General features: G+C 43.9%; 1 long non-coding RNA gene across 1 annotated transcript; it reads left to right on the top strand.

Moving 5' to 3' along the window:
- Nucleotides 1-2,146: 2,146 nt before the first annotated feature.
- LOC144245104 (uncharacterized) lies at nt 2,147-25,000 on the top strand. Its single transcript, XR_013339168.1, has 4 exons — nt 2,147-2,426; nt 11,743-11,782; nt 13,555-13,646; nt 24,931-25,000. It is a non-coding gene; the product is annotated as an uncharacterized LOC144245104 (long non-coding RNA).
- The last annotated feature ends 339 nt before the right edge of the window (nt 25,001-25,339 follow it).

Raw genomic sequence — 25,339 nt, 5'->3', positions numbered from 1 at the left:
GGGTAAGATGATGGGAAGTTGACCGCGTGGACAAGGTGCAGGGTCATTCTCCAGCCCCACACCCTACCAGGAAACCGGGGCGGGAGCCCTCTGCGCTGCCTGGGCCATCACGAACAGGGCCAGCGGACACTCGGTGAGCACGTGGTGGACTCAGACCCTCCAGATACCGGGATCAGGACAGCAGAATTCAGACTGTGCCTCCTGGTATGAATGGAGCTCTCAGACGCCCCACACAGGAGCCAGCTTCCACTCAGAGCCTCGCAGAGTCTGAGCCTGCAGATTAAAGGTCCTCGGGGCCTATAACTGGATGGAGCTGCAACCTGGCAGGGCCTGATAGACTCAGAGAAAGACCAGGACCGGGATAATTGGCACTCAGTGGCTCTCCGACCCAGTCTGCCTCTGTGGGGGGAGGAGAAGGTACATACAGTGTAAAGCAGCAGCAATCCAGGGCTTGACTACTGGCCGGGGATGGTGGCCATGAAATCCTCAGAAAATCACTGCCCTTGCCATGCCTCAGTTTCCTTACCTTAAAGAAATCGTATTTCATAGATACAAATCTCATCTACATCTTAGGTTTGTGAGAAATGCTCTAAAAATTTCTTTTTTTTTTTTTTAAATATTTTTATTTATTTCTAGGAGAGAGAGACAGCGTGAGCAGGGGAGGGTCAGAGAGAGAGGGAGTCACACACTGAAACAGGCTCCAGGCTCTGAGCTGGCAGTCAGCACAGAGCCCGATGCGGGGCTCGAACCCACGAACCGCGAGATCATGACCTAAGCGAAAGTCGGACGCTTAACCGACTAAGCCACCCAGGCGCCCCTAAAAATTTCTTGAAATCAACTTGAATCCAATTCTGACTTCCCATTCTACCAGGCAAGTTGGAAATTCTGTCATTTGACACATAACCTTTTGACTTTCACTGCAACCAAGTACTGCTCCAGGCACAGAATATATGAGCCAAAGGGATAGGATTCTTGCTTTCAAGGAGTTTGCATTCTGTAGGGGATGGCAGGGGGAGGGAGGGGTGTGTGTGTGTGTGTGTGTGTGTGTGTGTGTGTGTAGGGGACAGACAACAGCCGTGTAAACAAATGAATCAACCAATGAGTATGATTTCAGGAAGAGGTAAATGTTGTGGTTTAGTGGAGCCCATTAATGACACAGTCTTCCTAGCCTGAGCTCTGTGTCACTGAGAGCAGATATGTGAGTCAGACAGTGGAGGCCCAGACACCAGCTTTATGGCTCAGCAAAGCGAGGTTGGAGAATGCGGCTCAGGACTTCAGCGACAATGGGCTCCATGGTGCTAGACCCGGGGATTAGACAGACTCGCACGCCTAGCCCCAGGCAGCAGCGGTCAATCACAGGCCTCCCCGCAGCGGGGCAAAGCCTTTAACCACGGGGTCCAGGGCAGACCAGTGCTCAGGCACCCCCTGTGTGAAGCAGATCCCCTCAAAAAAGGTAGTGGCCAAGCCATGTAGTCTCAGCAACTTCTCCAAACTTGCCAGTTGGATAAGGCACACCCGCCCTGCAGAGAAGTGAGTAGAGGCCGGGGAGAGACTAGGCCTGTGACCCTGCCCAGGGGAAGGATCGTCCATGTGGAAGGACACACCAGCAGTGTTCTCTCCTAAATCTTTCAAGAAAAAGTACAAAACCAGAAGCTAGAAAGTAAGGGGCAGGGAGGCAGGCACACCGGGATTACTTTCACTGGTGTGGTTAGGAAAGGTCCTCTGAGAAGGTAACATCTGACCAGAGACCCAATGATGGGAGGGGCTACCCCGTGGGTATTTGTGGAAAGAGCTCTCAAGATGTAGAGTACACTGGGTGTGTTCAAGACACAGAGAGCAAGCCAGTGTCTCTGGAGTAAGTCACAAAGCAGGGAGTGATGGAGTCACAATGATTGGTGGGGTCTGGGTCGCGTGGGCCCTCTCAGTCCAGGTAAAGAGATCAAATGTTACTCTAATCCCAACGGTAGCCCCTGGAATGCTCTACATGGGAAAGAACCCAGAGCCAGGGAACGGGCCATCCTGGAAGAAAGCATGCATCTCTTGACTCCTCATCCAGTGCTCTTTCTGTGATTCTGTGCCCAGTCTTCCCAGGGAGGGAGGGATTTGCTTTCCTGGTCCATATTTCTCAGTCTCAGGGAAGATCAAAGGGTAGCTCCCACAGGCAGCACTTAGAAGGTTGCAGGTGCCATGGAATGAGCTAGAACAGCAGCCACAAACCTTCAGTCCTTGCCCAGGCGCTACAGGCTGCGGCCACATGAAGAGATTCCAGAATCGGAAGGAGCCCCAGAGAGGAAAAGCCCCAGCCTCCCCCTTTTCATGGGAGCCTGGCCCCGGCACGCAAGGCAGACGGGTCTGCTTGGCCGGAAGTGGGGGTACACCCTGGGGCTCTGGGTTCCAGACCTAGAGTTCTTTCTGCTGCACCATGTGTAAGTAATGCCTTCACTTTCCTCACACAGAATGCATCTTCTTAAAGGCAAATCAATGGGTGCAGACGCATTCCTAGAGCGTCTATCACGTTCAAATCCTGTGTGTCCCAACTCCACATTCAGCACCTCGTTTCCTTCCTCTCTCTGTCACCCTCTGCTCCTCCCTTTCTCCCTCTTGCAAATAATTCTCGAGAGCCTACCAAGTGTTGAGCCCCCTCTGGGGTCTGAAGCCTCCCTGATACTCTGTGTCCCCTTCTACAAACAGGTGGGTCCTGACTGCCCACCGCACCCCATCACCGAGTGGTTGTGAGAATTAACGGGGTAACAAGCGCAGCGCTTTGCGAACTGTAAGGCTTTGCTAAGCTGTAAGAAGACCTGTTTCATCATTAGTTGATGGAAGGCAAGGAACCACTGGGGTGGCCCTAACAATGCAACCCTCACTTCCTTGCCAGATGTCTCCCCTTCCCCGCCCCTCATCTTCCTACTCTTTTCCCCTCCCCCACCTCTGAGCCTCTGTTTTCTCTCCTCCCCTGCCTCCACTCCCCTGGGGCAGTGGAGGGGTGGGAGGGGGGACTCAGCAGGACACAGCAGCTGGTACTCTGCCAAATGCCTGCTTTTCTGACCTAATTATCTCAATGGGCTTGCCTGGGGCACAGGAGGTCAGGGCACAGATGAGAGGTCATACCCCAGACCTCCAGGTCCCCTGGGAGTGGGAGTTCCCTTGGCAGCCTCCCAGCCCCCTCTTGGGTCCCCACTGACACAGCATTGCAAGTCTAGGCAGGCCAGAGGGGGAAACAATAGCTGAGTGGCTACACAGCAGGGTTTCTCAATCTCCTCTAATTTGGGCCAGGTCATTATTTGTTCTGGAGAGGAGATTGTCCTGAGTGCGGTAGGATGTTTAGCCATCTCCCTGACCACGAGATGCCCAGAGCACCCCCCACAGTTGTGCCGACCAAAAATGTCTCTAGATATTGCCAGATGTCCTCTGGGGGTGGACAGAATTGCCCCGCATGAAGACCCACCCACTGGTCCAGAGTATTGCAGATTCACCTGTAATAATCTGTGAAGTAAACACCGGCTCAACTCTTTCATTATTTTAGTGTTAACCTGTGCATCTATTTTTAAACTTCGCTCTTAAGCACTGTGTGTGTGTGCGTGCACGCACACAGCAGTACATGACTAGAAGAGTTTTCCTTGATTGAAAGTGGATCTGAGAGCACTGGGTGGCTCAATTGGTTAACTAAATTGGTCAATTGGGGCCAACTTCGGCTCAGATCATGATCTCATGGTTCGTGAGTTCGAGCCCTGCATCAGGCTCTCTGCTGTCAGCACAGAACCTGATTTGGATCATCTGCCCCCCTCTCTTGTCTGCCCCTCCCCTGCTTATGCGTGTGCATACTCTCTCTCTCAAAAATAAATAACCTTAAAAAAATAAAGTGGATCTATTCCAATGTGGTTGGCGTATGAGTGAACAATTTAAACATGATGCAAATATTGCATTGCTTCTGTGTGATTTCGTCCTCTGAAGCATGGGGGTGAACACAGAAAGCCAAACCCAGCTGAACTGAGACACGTAGGAATACAGAAGACATGTGCATACACATCAGATATTGGACAAGAGTGTGTGTGTGTGTGTGTGCGCGCGCGCACGCGCGCGCATGTGAGAGACAGAGAGAGAGAGAGAAGAGAGGGAGAAGAGAGGAGAGAGGCATTCCTTTGGGGCATTACAGAGACCAATGTTCCTTTTACAATCAGGCTCAGGCTGATGAGGTGGGGGGGAGGGGGGGATACCGGGTAGAGTTGAGTTTGAGAACAGAGAAAGTCTCTGGACTGTTAGGAACCAGAGACAAGCAACGGAGGAGATAGTAGCGCATGAAAGTGGGTGGCATGAACTAATGGGTGGAGATCAGGAGATAGTCAGGTCAACCTGACAGAGATCTTGGAGCAATCAGGGCAACAATGAAGGACCGCTTGGGATGGAGTGAGTTCCTCATTCCTGGATGAATTCAAGACAGGGAGGAAGACCATGGTAGGAGTGTTGACTCCAAGACCCACATGGTTTTTCCGAACTTTAGGATTCCATTATTTTGTGGAAGCTGCTGTAGGTGATGACCATTTTGAACAGGGAGTGAGGCCTGGTGTTCGAGGGGGATTCATCTGGAAGGGCCTGAGAGGTCCTCTAGAGGAGGAAGAGGTTGCGGGAAGGCTTGCAGAGGCGAGATCTCAGAGCCAACACTGTGTCACAAAGTAATGAGGGCCTAAGCGTGTGTGTTGAGATGGCAAGCAGGGAAGAGTGGGAGCAAGGGGTGCCGGCGACTGGGGGCTGATCAGGTCTGGGGCAAGATGAAGAAGCAACAGGCAGAAATCCTGAAGTTATAAACATGAATGACTAAAATGATCGTCAGCCATGGGGGAAGATAATGAGTCTGGTTTTATGCTATGCTATTTTTGAGATGGTACATGCTGTAATCTGCTTGATGATAGGTTTTACGTAGCAATCATCATTGCATCTCAAGAAGTATATAGCACACTGCCAGGCACAGGGTAGGCCCCGAAGGATGGCTCCTTGGCTGTTAGTACAAAGGGTCCTGGTACAAAATACAGTCTGGATACTTAGGTCTCGACCTAGGTATAGACACAGTGAGCCCCTTGAAAAACTGAACACCCCGTCTCTGCTGGTTCATTTGGTAGCATAAACAAGTTCATGTGACATAGAGACCAGGTCAATGCAGAGGTCTGGACAAATTCAAGAGGTATTTTACAGTTTCTCAAGATACTCACAGCTCTTAATCAACAAAAGCAGCACTCACGGGGTCTAGACAGATTGAATCCTAACTGACACTGAGGTTGTCCAAATAAAATGCCCAGAAGGCAGTTGGAGAAACTCAAGTGGAGCTAAGGAAAGAAGTCAGGGCTGGAGCTTGACACACCATGCTCCAAGGAGAGCCCAGGGCCATCCCTGGCCGCAGGTAGGCCCAGGTAGGGAGACAGATGAGGGAGTGGGGGAAGGAGGCCAGAGAAGGAGCTGCCACTGTTGAGGAGTCCCCAGGAGGAAGGAGGCGGTGTCCAGGGGGCCGAGTTAGTGCTATAGGCCAGGGAGCAGTGCTCTGAAATATGTATTTGACCTGGCAACCAGGTAGGACTGTAGGCAACATCAACAAATGCAGTTCTAATGGACTGGGGAGGTCAGAATCTGTATTGCGAGAAGGCACCAAATCTGTGGGCGAAAAGGAGAGGGAAGTAGGGGTGTAGAGTGACAATTTTGTCTGTGAGTGTAAGGTGACATTTAGAGGTTAAAATAAGTGGTCTAGCCTGTAAGGCCTCAAAGATACAGAAAAAAAGCTGTGTAAGAAGATGTCTTGGGGCGCCTGGGTGGCTTAGTCGGTTGGGCGTCCGACTTTCGCTTAGGTCATGATCTCGCGGTTCGTGGGTTCGAGCCCCGCGTCGGGCTCTGTGCTGACTGCCAGCTCAGAGCCTGGAGCCTCTTTCGGTCTGTGACTCCCTCTCTCTCTGACCCTCCCCTGCTCACGCTGTCTCTCTCTCCTAGAAATAAATAAAACATAAAAAAAAAAAAAAATTTAAGAAGATGTCTTAAAGGAGGCTGGGTTGGAGTTGACCTCTAAAACGAGGGAGACAGGGCGGGGCCGAGCGCAGCGAACGGAAGTTAGCACGTGTCCATCTGCTTCGTGGTGAAATCCGGATTTCCTAACTGATTTTGAAAGGCAACTGAGCCAAACACGGTTCAAGCTAGGAAGATATGTTTAGAGTGGCATTGCATGCTATTTACTTCCAGGGCCTTCTGAATGTTAGAAGAAAGTGAAATAATCACGAACCACCACCAGTTTCTACACGCAGAGTTTTGAGACAGTGAAGGCCTGGCTATGGGGTTAGAGAGACCGATCTCCCAATGCCTGGAGTTCCTGCGCCTGTGAATCGTGCTTGGCCCCGCCTCTCTCAAAGGGCTGCTTCAGGGATTAATGACATAATATATGGAACATAAGTGACCAACACAGAGGAACCACTGGGCTATTGTTATTTAATATGATTATCAGACCACCCGGCTATGCAGTTTCTTTTGTGAGGGACGAAACTGGAGTTGAGTTGCTAAGCAAAGTTGCTCAGCCCCACGGAGGGCGGGGATGAGATTCAAAGCTCGTTCTTCCCATGACAGAGTCCGTCTTCTTTGTTTTCCTTCCTCCTCTCCCTTTAACATTTGGGGACACAGAATGTTCCCTCTCATATTGGTTAATTACTTTAAAAAATTTTTTAATGTTTATTTTTGAAAGAGAGAGCAAGACATAGCATGAGTGGGGGAGGAGCAGAGAGAGAGGGAGACACAGAATCCAAAGCAGGCTCTGGGGTCTAAGCTTTTAGCACAGAGCCCAATGCAGGGCTTGAACTCAGGAGCCATGAGATCATGATGTGAGCTGAAGTCAGATCCTTAACTGACTGAGCCACCTAGGCATCCCTGTTAACTACTTCTTATGGGTCACCATGCATAGTCCTAACCGTGCGCGCGCGCGCGCGTGTGTGTATGCATTTGTTTAGTGATGTGTGGTGGAGTCAAGGTGGAGAGAAACGTACGAAGATAAATAAGGCAACAATTCTGTCCTTGAAGTGCCCAAGGTCCAGGCTAGTCGGGAAAGCACTATGTAGACAGGTAATTAAAATAAAATGTGATAAGCACCAGAACAGACTATAAACAGAATGCTGTGCTGGCCCAGAAGTGAGAGAAGCCATCTCTGGAAAAGCTGGGAAAGGCTTCACAGAAGAGGTGATGTTCATCTTGGGTCCCGAAGAACAAACCAGCATTTGTCAGGTGGACGGTGGGGGGCGGAGGGGGGCAATGTGGTGGCAGTAACACCAGGCCAAGGCTGGGGCTTCCACGGCAGCATTAGCATGGAGTGTTCCAGAAGGGGAGAAGCCCAGAGACTCAGGGTTTAGGTACCTGTCAAAGGGAGTGGAAGATGAGGCTGAAAAATAGGGTAGAATTGTCAAGGGACTGTTTTTTTGAGGCCAAAGGACTTGGGTTTTATTTTTGGTTGATGGCATGCCAGGGAAGTCTTTGGTAGGGAAATGAGCAGATTTGGTCTTTTTTTTTCCTCTTTTTTTTTTTTATAACAGTTCCATTGAGATATAATTCACATACCATGCAATTTACCTATTTATAGTGTACAACCACAGCCACAATCCATTTTAGAACGTTTTCATCACCCCTAGTGGAAACCTCGAGCCCTTGGGCACAAACGTCCACCCCACCCCCACATACCCTCAGTCTCCTCCCAGCCCCAGCAACCACGAATCTGCTTTTTGTCTTTATAGCTCTGCCTCGTCCTATAACACACAGCCTTTTGTGACTGGCTTCCTTCATTACCATAACGTTCTCAAGAATCTTTTCCCTGTTGCCGAAGAATGTTCTGCTGTACGGATAGACCACATTTTAGTTTCCATTCGTCAGCCGATAGACATCCGAGTTGCTTCCAACCTTTGACTATTGTGAACCATGCTGCTGGGCACATTTGTGTACAAGTTTCAGTGTGGATGTATGTTTTCATGCTTCTTAGGCATATCCCTAAGAGTGGAATTGCTGGGGCATAGGACAACTCTCTATTTACCATTTTGGACCTTTTCCTAAACAGCAGTTCAAAAAAGGTCACAGACAGAGATCCATTAGAAGGGTTTTGAAGTGGCCCCCATGGGAGATGAAGGCGGAATTGGCTGCTTATGGGCTGTTACTGCCTGTATGAACTTCCTGACTCAGCATCTTCTGAATGACAGGTGGGAAGGTGAGCATTCTACTGTGATGAAGACACCTTCACATCCCTTACATGGGTGGCAGTATATGCCTTAGGGTCTCTTGTAAACCAGCAGGAAAGGCTTTCCATTTGAGAAGAATGAACATTTCTGGTGTTCACTGCTGAGCCTCACGGGTTAGAAGGTCATCTCAAGAACCTCCCTAATTCAGCTATGGGACCAGGACCGAGGCACCATGCCTTGTCTTCACAGGGAGATGGTCAAGACAGACAGCAAACTTTTGGGGGCAGGTAGTGAGATGGGATAATAGCGATCAACAGTTTGGAGAGCAGGACACCTACCGAGTTCCTTCTGATGGGATGGAATCCAATGGATAAAATTCCCTGGGCCAGTCTAGATGACACCACTTTCAAATATACAACGCTTGACTAATGAAGGCATTTCCTGACCCGAGAACCTGACAAATGTCACTTTCCATTTAAGTCCCCGCTGCCAGTGTTCTCCAAGGCTCTGAGTTAGTCTCAGCCTCTCCTCTGTGTAGTGGCCATGTGACACTTTTCTCTTTTCCTGTGACAGGGAGAGCTCACCTACATATTCACACCTCCTTGCGTCTCAGAGGTTCTGGAGATCCTTCGCAGCATCACGAAATCTCAGCTGGGAAATTCACTCATTCCGCTGACATGCATCTATCTAGGGCCATGTGCTGAGCTCTGCCCTAAGTATTCAGAGATACTGAACAAGACCAAGTTCTTGCCTTCAGAGGACTTTCAGTCTAGACAGAGCCTCTATAAAGGGACTGTGTGTGTGTGTGTGTGTGTGTGTTGTGTGAGAGAGAGAGAGAGAGAGAGAGAGAGAGGATGTGCAGATGCAGACTCTGAGTACAGTACAATCGCTTGCCTTTGAGTTGGTCAGAATGACATTCTTGATAAGCAGTAACTCCTATTAGCATCAGACAGTTAATGGGTTGAGAGTCAACTCTGCCCTCCTAAAGCAAAATGGAAGGGCATGTTTTGTTGTGTGTGCATGTGTGTGTGCATGTGTGCTTCCTCCAGACATGAAAATCCAGAGAGTNCGCCACCAAAATGTCTAGTCGGCTACAGGACAAAGGGAGAGGAAATTGTGGGTCAGCAAAACCCAAAGTTTACACAAATAAAGCACAAACCAATGCAATAAAGTGTGTAAGACAAAGACTTCCCTTTAAAAGCAGGAGCTAGAAAGTGCAGGGGATCACACAAAAAAACAAGGTAGCGCTGCTTCTCTCCCAATTATTGTGCACTCTCTGCTGTATTTTGTTGACCTCGCTGATTTCAATCAGCTTTCAGCACATCCAGCCTTCACCTGCTATGAATCAAAACCTGGAGGGCTCTCTGTTCCCCGTGCTTGGAAAAAAACCCTTTGATAAGGTCGTTATGGATGCAAGGCAGAGCAGGTTGGGCTGGGTGCTTTTCTTAGACTGGCATTACACATTTATGATGCAAACCAACGAAGAGGCAAAGGCTTAGAGTGCAGGGCCTGGAGAGGGGACGAGTCACAGGTGCCGCCGGGGCGGGATTTGACTTAGGGAGACTTGGGCACTCGCCTTCATTTGTCTGACCCTGTTGGCACAAAAGGCTGGAGAAGGAAGGGCAGGTGCTGGGAGGATGTCACAACAGGTCCCGTTTGAGGAGCTTAGCACTGTGAACCTCCATCATTACGTCTGGGCTCCTGTGGACTGACTTGTCTTTGAGGAAGGTGAGTGGATGGATGGTTCTGGACACCGCAAGCCTCTTTGGCAAAACGTAATCTCCATGAAGGCAGGTTTTTCTTTTTTTCTTTTTCTTGCTTTCTTTTTCTTTTTCTTTTCTTTTCTTTCTTTCTTTCTTTTTTTTTTTTGGTTTGTATTTTAAGTCTGCTTTGTTCACTGGTCTGTTTCAACTTCAAGCCATGTGCCTGTACACAGTAGGTAGTAAATATGTGCAGAAGGAGGCAATGTGAGGCACCCTCTTTTTTAGAGGCGCCGGGTCGTGGGTGTACAGAATGCAAAGCCATCTCTTCTTGGCTCTGCTGAAATTAGGGACTATTCTGGGCTCCAGGCTGCTATAGTGACTGGCTGCTGGAGGTTGGGGGGCCATGATCGTGAGTCTTGGAGACAGATGGTGGAGGAGAATCAGGTGGTTCAATTAGCTTGTACTAAAAAATACAGCTGCTCATATACGTAGCACCCACCCCATAACCCTCTACTGTTTCCAAGGGAAAGGACAGAACTCTCCCTCCTTACTTTCTCCTACCGTGAAGCCCCCAAGCATGATTTTTAAAGATGCCTCTTATTCTCCATGGCTACCCATAGCAATTATTTATTCCAACTTGGATGCTATTTTGCGTGACCTTGGTTTTAACCTTTAATATAGAATTTTCCTCTTTTGCAAATCGGGGTTCATAAAATTGATCTCATAAAGGGGTTAAGAGAAGTAAATGAGCAAATGTATGGAAAGTCACTAGCATATACAACGTGCTCACACGAATGCTAACTATCACCACTATCATGGTCACAGTTACTATGGCTAAAACTGATTACTGCTTCCAGATACAAATATGAGTGTGGGATCAGCCTTTGTGGTTGAGGCCTGAGATCTGAAGATGAAGATGGAAGGAGGAGATGGTTATTGCTCATGGCTGGGACCCCCCTTGGTAACAGACAGATTCCCTATCAAACCCGTCTTCGGGCCCAGACTAGATAGGAGCCAGCCTTGGTCTCCCCTGCTGGTGATGTCCACGGCCTGGGCTGCTCTCAGTGTCCTCTAGTAAAATTGCTGGTGTCTCCTTAGAAACTAGGCTCACTACTTTCCCGTTTCCTCTACAGTAGGGTCCTATTGCGGTTGGGGCCATACAGAGTCCCTTTGCCACTTTTTGCACATAGGGAGATCATTTATTTCAAATTAGACATTGGATCACATCATCTGATCAACGATTTGGGGTTACTATCAGGTGGAAAACTCAGTGTAAATGTCTCTCTCAAAACAAACATTAAAAAAAAATGCACACTGTGCTGAGCTGTGGTTTAGCAGGCTGGTGGCAGAGTTATGTTGTCTGGGTCTACATTTCCCACTCAACCCCTCACCAGCTGGGCAATGTTGTGAAATATCACTGTGGGTTAGTTTCCTCACCTTGAAAACAGGGGTGATGATTCATTCAGCAAATATTTATTGGTCACCTCTGTGTGCCAGGTACTGTTAATAATAGCAAAGCATCTACATTATGGGTGAGTGTAAGGCTTAGATGAGATAGTGAATGAATAGCACTTCGAACTGAATCTGTTTATAAAGCACATGGAACAAATATTAGCTAGTGTTATTATTTCATATGGTTTAGATGCCGGAATTATGGAACTCCCAGCATCTGTCATTGGTTCTTTTTTGTTAAAAAAAATTGAAGCTATATATTTAGTGGACCTGTCCACAACATGTTTTTTTTAACTCAGCACCTTGAGGATACCTATAATTCCTTGTGGCTTGGCCCTTTCATTGTTCTATCTCTAATATTTTCTTAACTCCTCCCCACTGATTCATCCTCTCTCCATTTTTAGGTAAAACCTTATTGTCACTGAAGCCATGAAACACCACCTTGTAAGTATGCTGCCCTGAAGTCTCACCGTTTTCAAAATGCTTTTGGGATATGGTACCCATCTGCCCCAGTGACTACAGGCCCAGGCCTGCTTGGAGTGTGTCTGAAGGTGACGCTAAGCCCTTGTCACCTTACACTCCCACGTTCTGTTTCAAGTTGGGGAGGGTGGGGACTGACGGTGCGTCACTGCCAGTAGAAACAGGCTCTTTGCTGAAAAGAGAAGGGTTCTTAAGAGCCCCAGCGGCCCGCTCATTGTAGACAGAGACAATGTAGTAGACTGAATGCCTTTGGGTTCAGACAAGGGTTTGGTTCCTGGCCTCCCACTCAACAGAAAAAGGGCCAAGTGGGGTTACTGCCCTGTGCTTTCTCTGCAAGAACATAGGGCAACGATATATATTCCAAAGAGTGTATGAGCATTACATACGTAGGAAAATATGTGCACACTTTCAGTGAATTTTGCTCCACTTTCCTCTTCTTGCCCCCACAATCCAGACTTCCTGGTGTGCCCCCTCATGAGCTCTGGGCTCTGTCATCACTTCCTCACCTGCACCATGCCCTGAGCTGTCGTAGAGTGTGTGTGCGTGTGCGTGTGTGTGTTAGCAGAAGGGGGTGGGGAGAGACGACATGGAGGCTGGCTCCTTCTCTGATCTGTCCTGCGGGAGGGACCTAGCCCAGCAGCCCCACGTGGCTCACATAATACCATAAGTAAAACACAAACAAAGCAGAGGTTGTTCTGCTTGTCAGCCTCCGAGACCATATGGAGCTGAGACATGATTGTATTACCTCTGCTATACTGCAGTCGAGCTAAACAGAAAAGCCATAATAAACTATTCTGGGGAGGTCCCCGAGCTCCACGCACAGAGCACACACAGATAAACAAGAGGGTGGCTGGTTTGTTTCATTTTTTCTTTTTCTTTTCTTTTTTTTTTTTTAAAGGAAGGAGCACTAGAGAAAAACAAGGGGGAGGGAAGGAGAGAAAAATGGAGAAGAAACAGGAAAACAGAGCGAGGGAGAACGTAGAAGAGAGAGCGATGCTGCAGGACCACTTCACTGGCATTGCATCGGGAGGGCTTTGCTTCCAAAAGGATTTATGCCTTTTGTGGATTCTGTGGTTTCACCTAGGTAGATGACAGGACCTAATGGTAATTTTGGCTTCTCCATGGTAAATGTCTCTGCTTGAGCAGGAATTGGGAGCATGGAGAAGAGAAGGTGCAAAATGACATTGAGGAATATTCGGAGTAGCTTCTAATCCCCTCATTCCTCTCCATTTCTCCCCTCCTTGTGCCCCTCACCCTCATGATTCCAGTCCAGACAGGTTGGTAGGACTCACATCTTTTGACGTTGACCAGACCCTTTTCTTGTCTTCAACTGGGTTGGGTCCAAGTGCTCAGGGAGTCTGTGTGTGTGTGTGTGAAAGAGAGAGAGAGAGAGAGAGAAAGAGAGGGTGGGAGGGAGGGTGGGAGGGAGAGAGAGAGAACAAGGAGTGGGAGTGGGTGTGCAGAGGGATATGTGGTTCAGATAAAAGCGACATTACCCCTGCGACTGGGCAGTCTATATGCCCACTAGAAGTCTTCCTTGACCTCGAGGGCAAGGTAGAGAAAATTAATAAATCAGGGAGAAAAAAAAAAAACAAACCACAGACACCAGATGTTGCTTCTGAATAAAGTCTTACAATAGGAAAGAAGGATTCCCAAAGTGGCAACAAACTCACATGGAAATGTCTGCGAGGTTAAGGAAAAAAAAAAAATCTCTGTTTGCATGCTGTTTATTCCAGGTGTGAAGAGCAAATACCAACACTTGGAGAACTGCTGTGTGTTTCAAAAGTGTGTGCAAGTGTACAGTTCAAAAGCGATGCAACTACCAATGGTAACTACTTCCATGTAGCATCTACCTCCTACTTAAACACTATAGAAACTCTTTAGAAATCTTGACTCCTTAGAAGCTATATAAAATGGTAGATAAGGGAGTTGTTTTTCTGATGTAGAAAAACTTGAATTCGAATTCAACCCTGACACTTATCTGAGGAAGGGCCTTTGGGTGTCCAGGGCAGGAAACTGGCAAAAGCAAAGTCGTGGAAAAACAGTCCTGTCTCTAGCTCAAGAGGAGAGGTCCAGACTGAAATGGGAGAATGGAGGACTGTGGGAAAAAAAGAATCAACTGTCTGATGGAGTCTTTAAGTACTATTTATTTTTGACAACTATGTACATAGTGGGATATAAATGTTGTGAAAATTATTGTTAGGTGGTCAATCAGTTGGAGCATATGGGTAGAGAAAAAAGAAATTGGTTCACACAAAACATCAAATTTAAAAAAAATCAGGCAATTACAAACTCCAGGAAAAACAATGTATGAGAAATGACACATAATTATGGCAAACTACCTGTCTCAGCAGTGAACAATACTTACGTGGTCCTAAAAGTATAAACACAGAGTATTAATTTAACCCCAAACTGTGATATAATTACACTAGAAGGATAGGGGAGAGATAGTAGAAAGAAGGTGACAGAGTATTAGAGAGCAAACACCTCACCTGCAATAAAAGAAATTCAGTAGCTAGAATCTGTCTAAAATGGATAAGTCAAGAAATAGCAATATAAACATGCTGTTTAGAAGCTGGAGATAAATGCCAGTAGAAACTACTAAGAGCTGAGACAGGTTGCCTCTATGGGATGGAGTGGGTGAGAAGGAAAAAATCAGAGGATTGTTGTTGTTTGATTGAGTCTTCTACTGATGTGTGTGTGTGTGTGTGTATATATATATATATATTTAATTATGTACACAGATTACTTGGATAAATGACTTTAAAGGATAATTATCATTGTACTTGGCACATAATAAATTCTTAAGAAGTGTTAGCCATCATTACAGCACTGGAATGGATATGAAAGAATTATTGTGTCCATTATCTTGCCTTCAGCCAGTACAAAACTTAACTCCCCGACAGGGCTGGCCGTATCACAGGGTAAATCCACTGACTCTGTCAGCATCAACCAGTTGTGACATTGGCCAAGATGCTCTCCCATAGCCATACTGACCTCAGCAATGTACAGTAGCCGGGGTAATCCTGGATACAATGGCCAAATAGGGAAAGTTGCTATATTGGTGTTTCTGCCCTTGTAGAAGGCTCAATAATGCCCCCCTCCCATGTGACCGTGTTCTAATCCCTGGGACATGTGAATGTTAGCTTATATGGCAAAGGAGACTCTGCAGATGTAATTAAATTAAGGATTTTGAGATGGAGAGATTATCTTGGATTAGACTGATGGGCTCGATGTAATCACAATACTTGTCATAAAAGGGAAACAGGAGGAGTCCAAATCAGAGGCAGGCCAGATGAACTGAAATGATGAGCTTTGAAGATAGAGGAAGAAACCGTAGGCCACATTGGCAGCACTGGAATCTGAAACTGTCAGGGAAAAAGATCTTCCCCTTGGACCTGACGAAAGGAATGAGCCCTGCTCACAACTTGACTTTAGCCCAATGCAACCACTTTCAGACTTCTGACCTCCAGGACAGCAAGAGAATAAATATGTGTTGTTTTCAAGCCACTAAGTTTGTGGCAATTTATAATAGCCACAAGAGGAAACCAATGGAATCCCAAACCATAAAAATGTCCCTCCCTTTCTCTTCAGCCTCCACCATCCCCTGCAGTACACACCAAGTCTGGTAAGCTGAGAAATGTAAAAATGCATTTGCATTAAGATGTTAGGAGTTGTTGTATACCTTTCAGAGAAATTTTACATCTTGTGAAGATTCCAGAGAGACAGTCTAAAGGACAGAAAATTATTTGCACTTGTATTTGTATTCCTAGTACCAGGGATAGTGTTTGGCTAATACATGATTGCTGAAAGAATGAGTGAGGTGAGGGGCTAAGTACAGAGAAAGGTAAACAACCAAATAGGGACCCTACACTCAAAGAAAGACTCCATCATCCCTCATTAGTCAGAGATATTTAATACTCTTTACTGTTAAGAAATTCTTCTTACTACCTAATTGAGATTCCCCCAAGCTGAATTTTAAGTGCTGTCTTGTTTATCCTCAGTGGATTTAGTGAACATCTGGTCATCAACCAACATCTATTAAGTCACACTTAGTTTTTTGTTTTTGTTTTTGTTTTTGTTTCAGGGCAAAACATCCCGATTCAATGAACTCTTCAGACTAGTCTTCTCATTGTCATAGTCAGAGCAGGCCAGGTTCCATAATGGGTTTTGCTTTGGGCTCCCCACCAAATGGAACTGTGATGGGATGGAGCTTCTGGTCTGTTCTAGTTCATCTTTGCACATGTGTTATTAGGGGACTATGGATGGAGGGAGCCCCCTGACTCTGTTGTCAGCACTGTGCTTAGAGAAAGTGGAGTAATCTGAGACACAGTAGAGATACAGTTAAATGAACTTCAAGGATGGCTTTGCATGGAAACATCAAACATGAAGCCTACCGATGTGTGTAAAGTTGGAGTTTCCACCTAACTCTTAGCCTCTGGGGAAGGAAGGCATCGTCCAGGGAATGGCTCTGAGTGTGGATGCCTTTGTTTGCCCTGGCACCCACCGCCTCTCCCGGCCACTGCTCAGTACTAGCAGTCTGGGCTCCTAGGGCTGAGGCCCAAGGCAATTCTTTATAATAATGAAGACTCTCCCCTTTTGCATAGTTCTCTGCCCAGGGTGATGTGCAATAACCCAGTGTGGTCGGTGTTATGATCAGGCCCATTTTCCAAATGAGGAAACGGGAGGTCAGAAGACCTTGATTTGTGCAAGGTTACACAATTAGTAAATTTTAGAAACAGGTTTCAATTTTCTGCTGATACCAACCTATGACTTCTTTCTGCTCAACTGCTTCCTTTCCCTACTTCCCCCTTCTTTACTATGAGGACCATTTAGCCTGCTTTGCTAATGACACTCAGATATGCAGAGTTTTCAATCCATAATAGTGATAGCTTCAGGGACGGAATGTAAAAACAATACCAACCCAGAGGAAGTCTTCCTCAGCCTCTGACTCGTCTTCCATCAGCAGGAATGTGAGCAATATTATTATGACCATCAAAATCCTTCTATTAATACGCTGAGGTCTATTGCTTCATACCTACACAGACACAATTTTAGCTTTGGGGGGGGGGCGGGTTCGTTGTTTCCATTCCAGGGCTTTTACTCATCCTGGAATACCCTGGACCAGAGAAGCTTCTCTCCGCATCTCATTGGTCCAGCTCAAATGCCTCCTCCTCCACAGAGCCTTCCCTGACTACCCAGACTCTTCATATTCCAGAGGCAGATACTTCTAGTTTGGTTCTTATCTGATAATGCTTTCTATTATAGCCGTGAACATGTTTGCCTTCCTCACTATAACATCAGCTCTTGAATAATAGAGACAATGATTTTCTAATTTTTGAGGGGGTCAATATAGCAGTTAAAGGTTCTGCATTCTATCCTGAGCTCTGTCATTGGCTAAACTCTGTAGCCTTTCGAAATTATATCTCTGGGCCTCAACTTTCTTTTTTGTCAAAAGAGAAAGCCTCCTAAGATTATATGCAAACATTTATATCTAGGTGCAATTTCTTTAGAGATAATCCAAACTATTCATCAGATTCTTCATGGGGGTCTGGGATCCAAGAAAGTTTACAAACCAAAAGATCAAAGTATTACAGAGTTTCCTTCTACCTCTAACATTCTAAGAATTTGTTCTCAAAAAGCCATCAATCCATGCAGCAGAACAGAGAGTCCAGAAACGGACCTACACTTATGTAGTTGTTGGATTTTTGAAAGAAGTGGAAAAGCCATCTAATAGAAAGGGAAGTCTTTTGATGATATTTACTGAAACAACAGGTTATTTATATGAAAAAAGTTTACTTTGACCCTTGCTTCGTCCCAAATACCGATATTAATTCAAGCCAAATCATAGACCTTAATGTAAAAGTTAACACTGTAAAGCTTCTAGGAAAAAACTTAGGAAATCTTCGTGACTTGGGAATAGGTGAAATTATCTCAGGACCCAGACAGCAATAGCCATAAAATAAAAAATTGTAAATTAGGCTTTATCAAAATAGAAAACTGTTGCTCACCAAAAGGCACTATTTAGAAAACAAATACACAAGTCACAGACTGAAAGGAAATATTTGCAAAACCTATCTGACTAGAAACTAGTATTCAAAATATATAAAGAACTGCTACAAGTCAACAGTGAAAAGACAAACAACATAATCAAAAACAAGAGCAAAAGATTTGAACAGCTACTTCACTAAGGAAAATTTACAAATGGCGAATAAGCACATGGGAAAACAAAAAGCTCAGCAATGAGACACCACTACGCACCCACTGGAATGTCTAAAATTAGAAAGACCAACATCACAGGTTGTCAAAGATGAGGAGCAACTCTAATTCCCATATATGGATGGTGGCAGCGTGCAACCATGTGGGAAAAAAAGCTTGCAGCTTTTTTTATTTTTTTGTCTAAAATGAAACCTATGCTCACCCTATGATCAGCAGTGCAACTCCTGGTTATTTATCCATGAGAAATAAAAATGTATATCTACAAAGAGACTTGTAGAACATTCATAGCAGCTTTATTGATTATAGCCCCCGACCTGGAGACAGACCAAGTCCAAGTGTCCATCAACAGGAGGGTGGCTATATTGGGAGGAGACAACCCAGCAATGAAAAGGAACTGACCACTGATACATGCATCAACATGGATGAATCTCAAAAAAAAATATTTTGCTTTGGGGGGGGAGGGGGGAGATGGGCATGGAGGAGGGCACTTGTGGGGATGAGCACTGGGTGTTATATGGAAACCAATTTGACAATAAACTATTTGTTAAAAAAAATATAAATATATATATATGTATTTTTTGCCTTACATTGTACAAGAGACCCCCAAAAGTACACTGTGTGTTATTCCATTCATATGAACTTTAAATATTTTTTTGAGAGAGAAAGAGAAAGAAAAAGTGCAAGCAGGGGAGGGGCTGAGAGAGAGGGAGACACAGAATCTGAGGCAGGCTCTAGGTTCTCAGCTGTTAGCGCAGAGCCTGACATGGGGCTCGAACCCACGAACCATGAGATCATGACCTGAGCTGAAGTTGGACGCTTAACCGACTGAGCCACCCAGGCGCCCCCATAACAACTACTTTAAAAGGCAAAACTAATATACAGTGAAAAGTGAGGGCCAAGATTCCAGAACAGCATGGAAGATTTTCTGTGTGTCTCCCGTCCATGAAATACAGCCAGGTCAACACCAAAGCATCCTGCACACCCAGAAAACTGATTTGAGGACGAACACAACAGTCTGCACAACCTGAACCACAGAACTGAGCAGGAACGCGGCGCAGAGAGGTGAACTGGGGGAGGGAGACGCCCCATAGGGCAAGGAGCNCAAATTCTATTTTACTTCCATCATTTAATTTTATTCTATTTCATTGTTTTCATTTTTTCAAATCTTCAAACATTTCCCTTTTTTTTTCTTTTCCCTTTTTTTTCTCTAACCTATTAAGCCCCTTTCAACACCCAGACCAAAACACACCTAGGATCTGGTATCATTTATTTGAGTTTTGTGTGGGTGTATGTGTTGTTTATAATTTTTTAATTTTAATTTTTTTAATTTTAATTTTTTTTACTTCATTAATTCCTTTTCTTTCTTCGAAATGACAAAATGAAGAAATTCACCCCAAAAGAAAGAGCAGGAAGAAACGACAGCCAGGGACTTAACCAACACAGATACAATCAAGATGTCTGAACCAGAATTTAGAATCACAGTAATAAGAATACTAGCTGTGGCCGAAAATAGATTAGAATCCCTTTCTGCAGAGATTAAAAAAAAAAAGTAAAAGCTAGTCAGGATGAAATTTAAAAAATGCTATAACCAAGCTACAATCTTGAATGGATGCCACGGTGGCAAGGATGGATGAAGCAGAACAGCAAGTCAGTGATATAAAGGATAAACATATGGAGAATAATGAAGCAGGATAAAAGAGGGAGACTAAGGCAAAAGAGCACGATTTAAAAATTAGAGAAATCAGTGACTCATTAAAAAGGAACAACATCAGAATCATAGGAGACCCATAAGATGAAGAGAGAGACAAAGGGAGTAGAATGGTTATGTGAGCAAATCATAGCAGAAGAATTTCCTAACCTGAGGAAAAACACAGACATCAAAATCCAGGAAGCACAGAGGACTGCCATTAGATTAAAAAAAAACCTGACCATCAACAAAGCATATCATAGTCAATTCACAAAATACTCAGGCAAAGAAAGAATCATGAAAGTAGCAAGGGGAAAAAAGTCCTCAACCTACAAGGGAAGACAGATCAGGTTTGCAGCAGACCTATCCACAGAAACTGGCAGGCCAGAAAGGAGTGGCAGGACACATTCAATGTGCTGAATCAGAAAAATATGCAGCCAAGAATTCTTTATCCAGGAAGGCTGTCATTCAAAATGGAAGGTGAGATTAAAAGTTTACCAGACGAACAAAAATTAAAGGAGTTTGTGACCACTAAATCAGCCCTGCAATAAATTTTAAGGGGGACTATCTGAAGGGAGAAAAGATGAAAATAAATAAATAAATAATAAATAAATAAATAAAGCCCCAAAAGCACCAAAGACTAGAAAGGACTAGAGAACACCACTAGACATGCCAACTCTACAAGAAACATAATGTCAATAAATTCATATTTTTTAGTACTCACTCTAAACATTAATGGACTAGATGCTCCAATCAAAGGACATAGGGTAACAGAATGGACAAAAAACAAGATCTATCTATATGCTGTTTACAAGAGACTCACATTAGACCTAAAGACATCTTCAGATTGAAAGTAAGGGGATGAAGAACCATCTATCATGCTAATGGTTGACAAAAGAAAGCCGGAGTAGCCACACTTACAACAGACAAGGCTTAAAATAAAGACTGTAACAAGAAATGAAGAAGGGCATTATATTATAATTAATGGGTCTGTCCACCGAGAGGATCTAACAATTATAAACATTTATGCTCCAAATGTGATAGCACCCAAATGGATAAATCAATTAATCACAAACATAAAGCAACTCATTGATAATAATACCATAATAGTAGGGGATTTCAACATCCCACTTATGGCAATGGACAGATCATCTAAACAGAAAATCAACAAGGAAACAATGGCTTTGAATGACACACTGCACCAGATGGACTTAACAGATCTATTCAGAACATTTCATCCTAAAGCAGCAGAAAGACATTCTTCTCCAGGGCACATGAAACTTTCCCCAGAATAGATAACATACTGGGACACAAATCAGCCCTCAATAAGTACAAAAAGATCGAGATCATATTGTGCATACTTTCAGGTCACAACGCTGTGAAACTTGAAACAAATAAAAAATTTGGAAAGGTAACAAATACTTGCAAACTAAAGACCATCCTACTAAAGAATGAACAGGCTAACCAAGAAGTTAAAGAGGAAATTAAAAAGTACATGGAAGCCAATGAAAATGATAACACCACACCCCAAAATCTCTGGGAGGAAGCAAAGGCAGTCTTAAGAGGAAAGTATGTAGCAGTCCAGGCCTTCTTAAAGAAGGAAGAAAGGTCTCAGATACACAACCTAACCTTACACCTTAAAGAGCTGGAAAAAGAATAGCAAATAAAATCCAAAACCAGCAGAAGACAGGAAATAATACAGATTAGAGCAGAAATCAATGCTATCGAACCCCCCCCCCCAAAGAAAAACAATAGAACAGATCAATGAAACCAAAAGCTGGTTTTTTGGAAGAATTAACAAAATTGATAAACCACTAGCCAGTGTGATCAAAAAGTAAAAGGAAAGGACCCAAATAAATAAAATCAAGAATGAAAGAGGAGAGATCACGGCCAACATATCAGAAATAAAACAATAATAAGAGAATATTATGAGCAATTATACACCAATAAAATTGGCAATCTGGAAGAAATGGACAAATTCCTAGAAACATATAAACTATCAAAACTGAAACAGGAGGAAATAGAAAATTTGAACAGACCTGTAACCAGTAAAGAAATCGAGTTAGTAATAAAAAAAAAAAAAATTCTCCCAAAAAACAAGAGTCCAGGGCCAGAGGGCATTCCAGGGGGATTTTACCAAACATCTAAGGAAGAATTAACACCTATTCTCTTGAAGCTGTTCAAAAAAATGGAAATGAAAGGAAAACTTCCAAACTCTTTCTATGAAGCCAGCATTACCTCGATTCTAAAACCAGACAAAGACCTCACTAAAAAGGAGACCTATAGACCAATTTCCCTCATGAACACAGATGCAAAAACCCTCAACAAGATATTAGCCAACCGGATCCAACAGTACATTAAAAAAATTATTCACCATGACCAAGTGGGATTTATACCTGGAATGCAGGGCTGGTTCAATATCCACAAAACAGTCAATGTGATTCATCACATCAATAAAAGAAATGACAAGACCCACTTGATCCTCTCAACAGATGCAGAGAAAGCATTTGACAAAATACAGCACCCTTTCCTGATAAAAACCCTCAAGAAAGTAGGAATAGAGGAGCATATCTTGAGATCATAAAAGCCATATACGAAAGACCTAATGCTAATATCATCCTCAATGGGGAAAAACTACTGAGAGCTTTCCCCCTAAGATCAGGAACAAGACAAGGATGTCCACTCTTGCCACTGTTATTCAAATAGTATTGGAAGTCTTAGTCTCAGCAATCAGACCACACAAAGAAATAAAAGGCATCCAAATCAGACAGGAGGAAGTCAAACTTTCACTCTTAGCAGATGACATGATATAGAAAACCCAAAATATTCCACCAAAAAGATGCTAGAACTGATCCATAAATTCAGCAAAGTCACGGGATATAAAATTGATGGACAGAAATCGGTTGCATTCCTATATAACAACAATGAAGCAACAGAAAGAGAAATCAAGGAATCATTCCCATTTACAAGGGCACCAAAACCCATAAAATATCTAGGAATAAATCTAACCAAAGAGGTGAAAAATCTATATACTGAAAACTATAGAAAGCTTATGAAAGAAACTGAAGAAGACACACACACAAAATGGAAAAATATTCCATGCTCCTGGATAGGAAGAACAAATATTGTTGAAATGTCAGTACTACCCAAAGCAATCTACATAGTCAATGCAATCCCTAGCAAAATAACACCAGCATTCTTCACAGAGCTAGAAAAAGCAATCCTAAAATGTGTATGGAACCAGAAAAGACCCCGAGTAGCCAAAGCAATCTCGAAAAGAAAGTCAAAGCTGGAGGTGTCACAATCCTGGACCTCAAGCTGTGTTACAAAGCTCTAATCATCAAGACAGTATGATAGTGGCACAAAAACAGACACTCAGATCAATGAAACAGAACAGACAACTCATAAATGGACCCACAAACATATGGCAACTAATCTTTGACAAAGGTGGAAAGGATATCCATGGAATAAAGACAGTCTCTTTAGCAAGTGGTGCTGGGAAAACTGGACAGCGACATGCAGAAAAATGAACCTGGACCACTTTCTTGCACCATACACAAAAAGAAACTAAAAATGGATGAAACACCTAAAAGTCAGACAGAAAGCCATCAAAATCCTCGAGGAAAAAGCAGGCAAAAACCTCTTTGACCTTGGCCGCAACAACTTCTTACTCAACACATCTTCAGAGGTAAGGGAAACTAAAGAAAAAATAAACTATTGGGACCTCATCAAAATAAAAACTTCTGCACAGCTAAGGAAACAATTAGCAAAACTAAAAGGCAACTGATAGAATGGGAGAAGATATTTGCAAACGACATATCAGATAAAGGGTTAGTATCTAAAATATAAAAAGAACTTCTCAAACTCAATCCCCCAAAACTAAATAATCCAGTGAAGAAATGGACAAAAGACATGAATAGACGCTTCTCCAAGGAAGACATCCAGACGGCCAACCAATATATGAAAAAATTCTCAACATCACTCATCATCAGGGAAATACAAATTAAAACCACAAAGAGATACCACCTCATACCTAGCAGAATGGCTAACATTAGCAACCCATTCAAAAACAGATGTTGGCAAGGATGTGGAGAAAGACGATCTCTTTTGCACTGCTGGTGGGAATGCAAACTGGTGCAGCCACTCTGGAAAAACAGTATGGAGGTTCCTCAAAAAATTAGAAATAGAACTACCCTATGAGCAATTGCACTACTAGGTATTTATCCAAGGGGTGCAGGGATATCCCTGTGGATATCCCATGTGCTGTTTTGAAGGGGCACATGCACCCCAATGTTTATAGCAGCACTATTAACAATAGCCAAAGTATGGAAAGAGCCCAAATTTCCATTGATGGATGAATGGATAAAGATGTGGTGTACATATATACAATAGAGTGTTACTCGGCAATCAAAAAGAGTGAAATCTTGCCATTTGCAACTACGTGGATGGAACTAGAGGGTATCTATGTGAAGCGAAATTAGTCAGAGAAAGACAAATATCATGACTTCACTCATATGAGGACTTTAAGACACTGAACAGATGAACACAAGGAAAGGGAAGCAAAAATAATATAAAAACAGGGAGGGGACAAAACATAAGAAACTCTTAAATACAGAGAACAAAAGAGTTTCACTGGAGGGGTTGTGGGAGGGGGGATGGGCTAAATGGGTACGGGGCATTAAGGAATCTATTCCTTAAATCGCTGTTGCACTATATGCTAACTAATTTCAATGTAAATTTAAAATTAATTCATCAATTTGAAAAATACAATGAAAGGAGCATAACAGTGGAAGCATAGGAGTGGGCCTCACTAGGAGGGGCATCAGGAAACTTTCTGGGGTGATGGTTATGTTCTATACAGATATGGTTTGGCGCTAGACAGGTGTATGCATTTATCAAAACTCATCGAATGATGCACTTAAGATCTGTGCATTTTCTGGGAGGTAAATTTTACTTCCCCAGAAAAGAACCGTAAACAAATCTTGAACTCTAACGATATCCACACTGAGGCGTTTAAGGGTGAAATGCACTGATGACTGCAATTTACTTTGAAATGCATCCAGAAACATCAGCTAGATTGATGGCGGACACAAGAGGTGGCTGGACAGACAGGTATATGATGAACCAACAGCAAAATGTTAATTGTAGTGTCTCAGTGGAGGGTGTATGGGTGTTCACGATGCAATTCTTTCGTCTCTTCTGCTAGGCTTGAAAACTTTCATAAGAACATCTTAGAGGGAAGAAAAATCTATCTGTCGAAAAGCCACAACCAACCAACTACCCAATCAACTGGTAAATCAGCTAATGATGTGGTATTTCCCCAGCTTTACTCATTTGGATACTCCCTGTATTATTATTTATTTAATAATTTACCCAAACTCGACTTACTTTTAAAACGTAGAGTCTACATTTGCCTCATCCCGAGTAATACTATCTGTGAAATTATGTGTGATATATTATATCTTTTATAAGACACACAATGCACATTTATATTAATGTATAAATGTTACCCTAGAAATGTTTGCTCCTATGTCAAGTGTAACATTATTGCACTTACCCCTGAAGTGTGCATGTCACACTTTAGGGGTTCCGATCTTTGCTGCATGCCATGGGGG

The sequence above is a fragment of the Crocuta crocuta genome, unplaced genomic scaffold (genome assembly GCF_008692635.1).
Source record: "Crocuta crocuta isolate KB4526 unplaced genomic scaffold, BGI_CrCroc_1.0 scaffold374, whole genome shotgun sequence".
NCBI classification, from domain to species: Eukaryota; Metazoa; Chordata; class Mammalia; order Carnivora; family Hyaenidae; genus Crocuta; species Crocuta crocuta.
The sequence above is the reverse complement of the archived record's forward strand: the minus strand, read 5'-3'. Positions and strand labels throughout refer to the sequence as shown.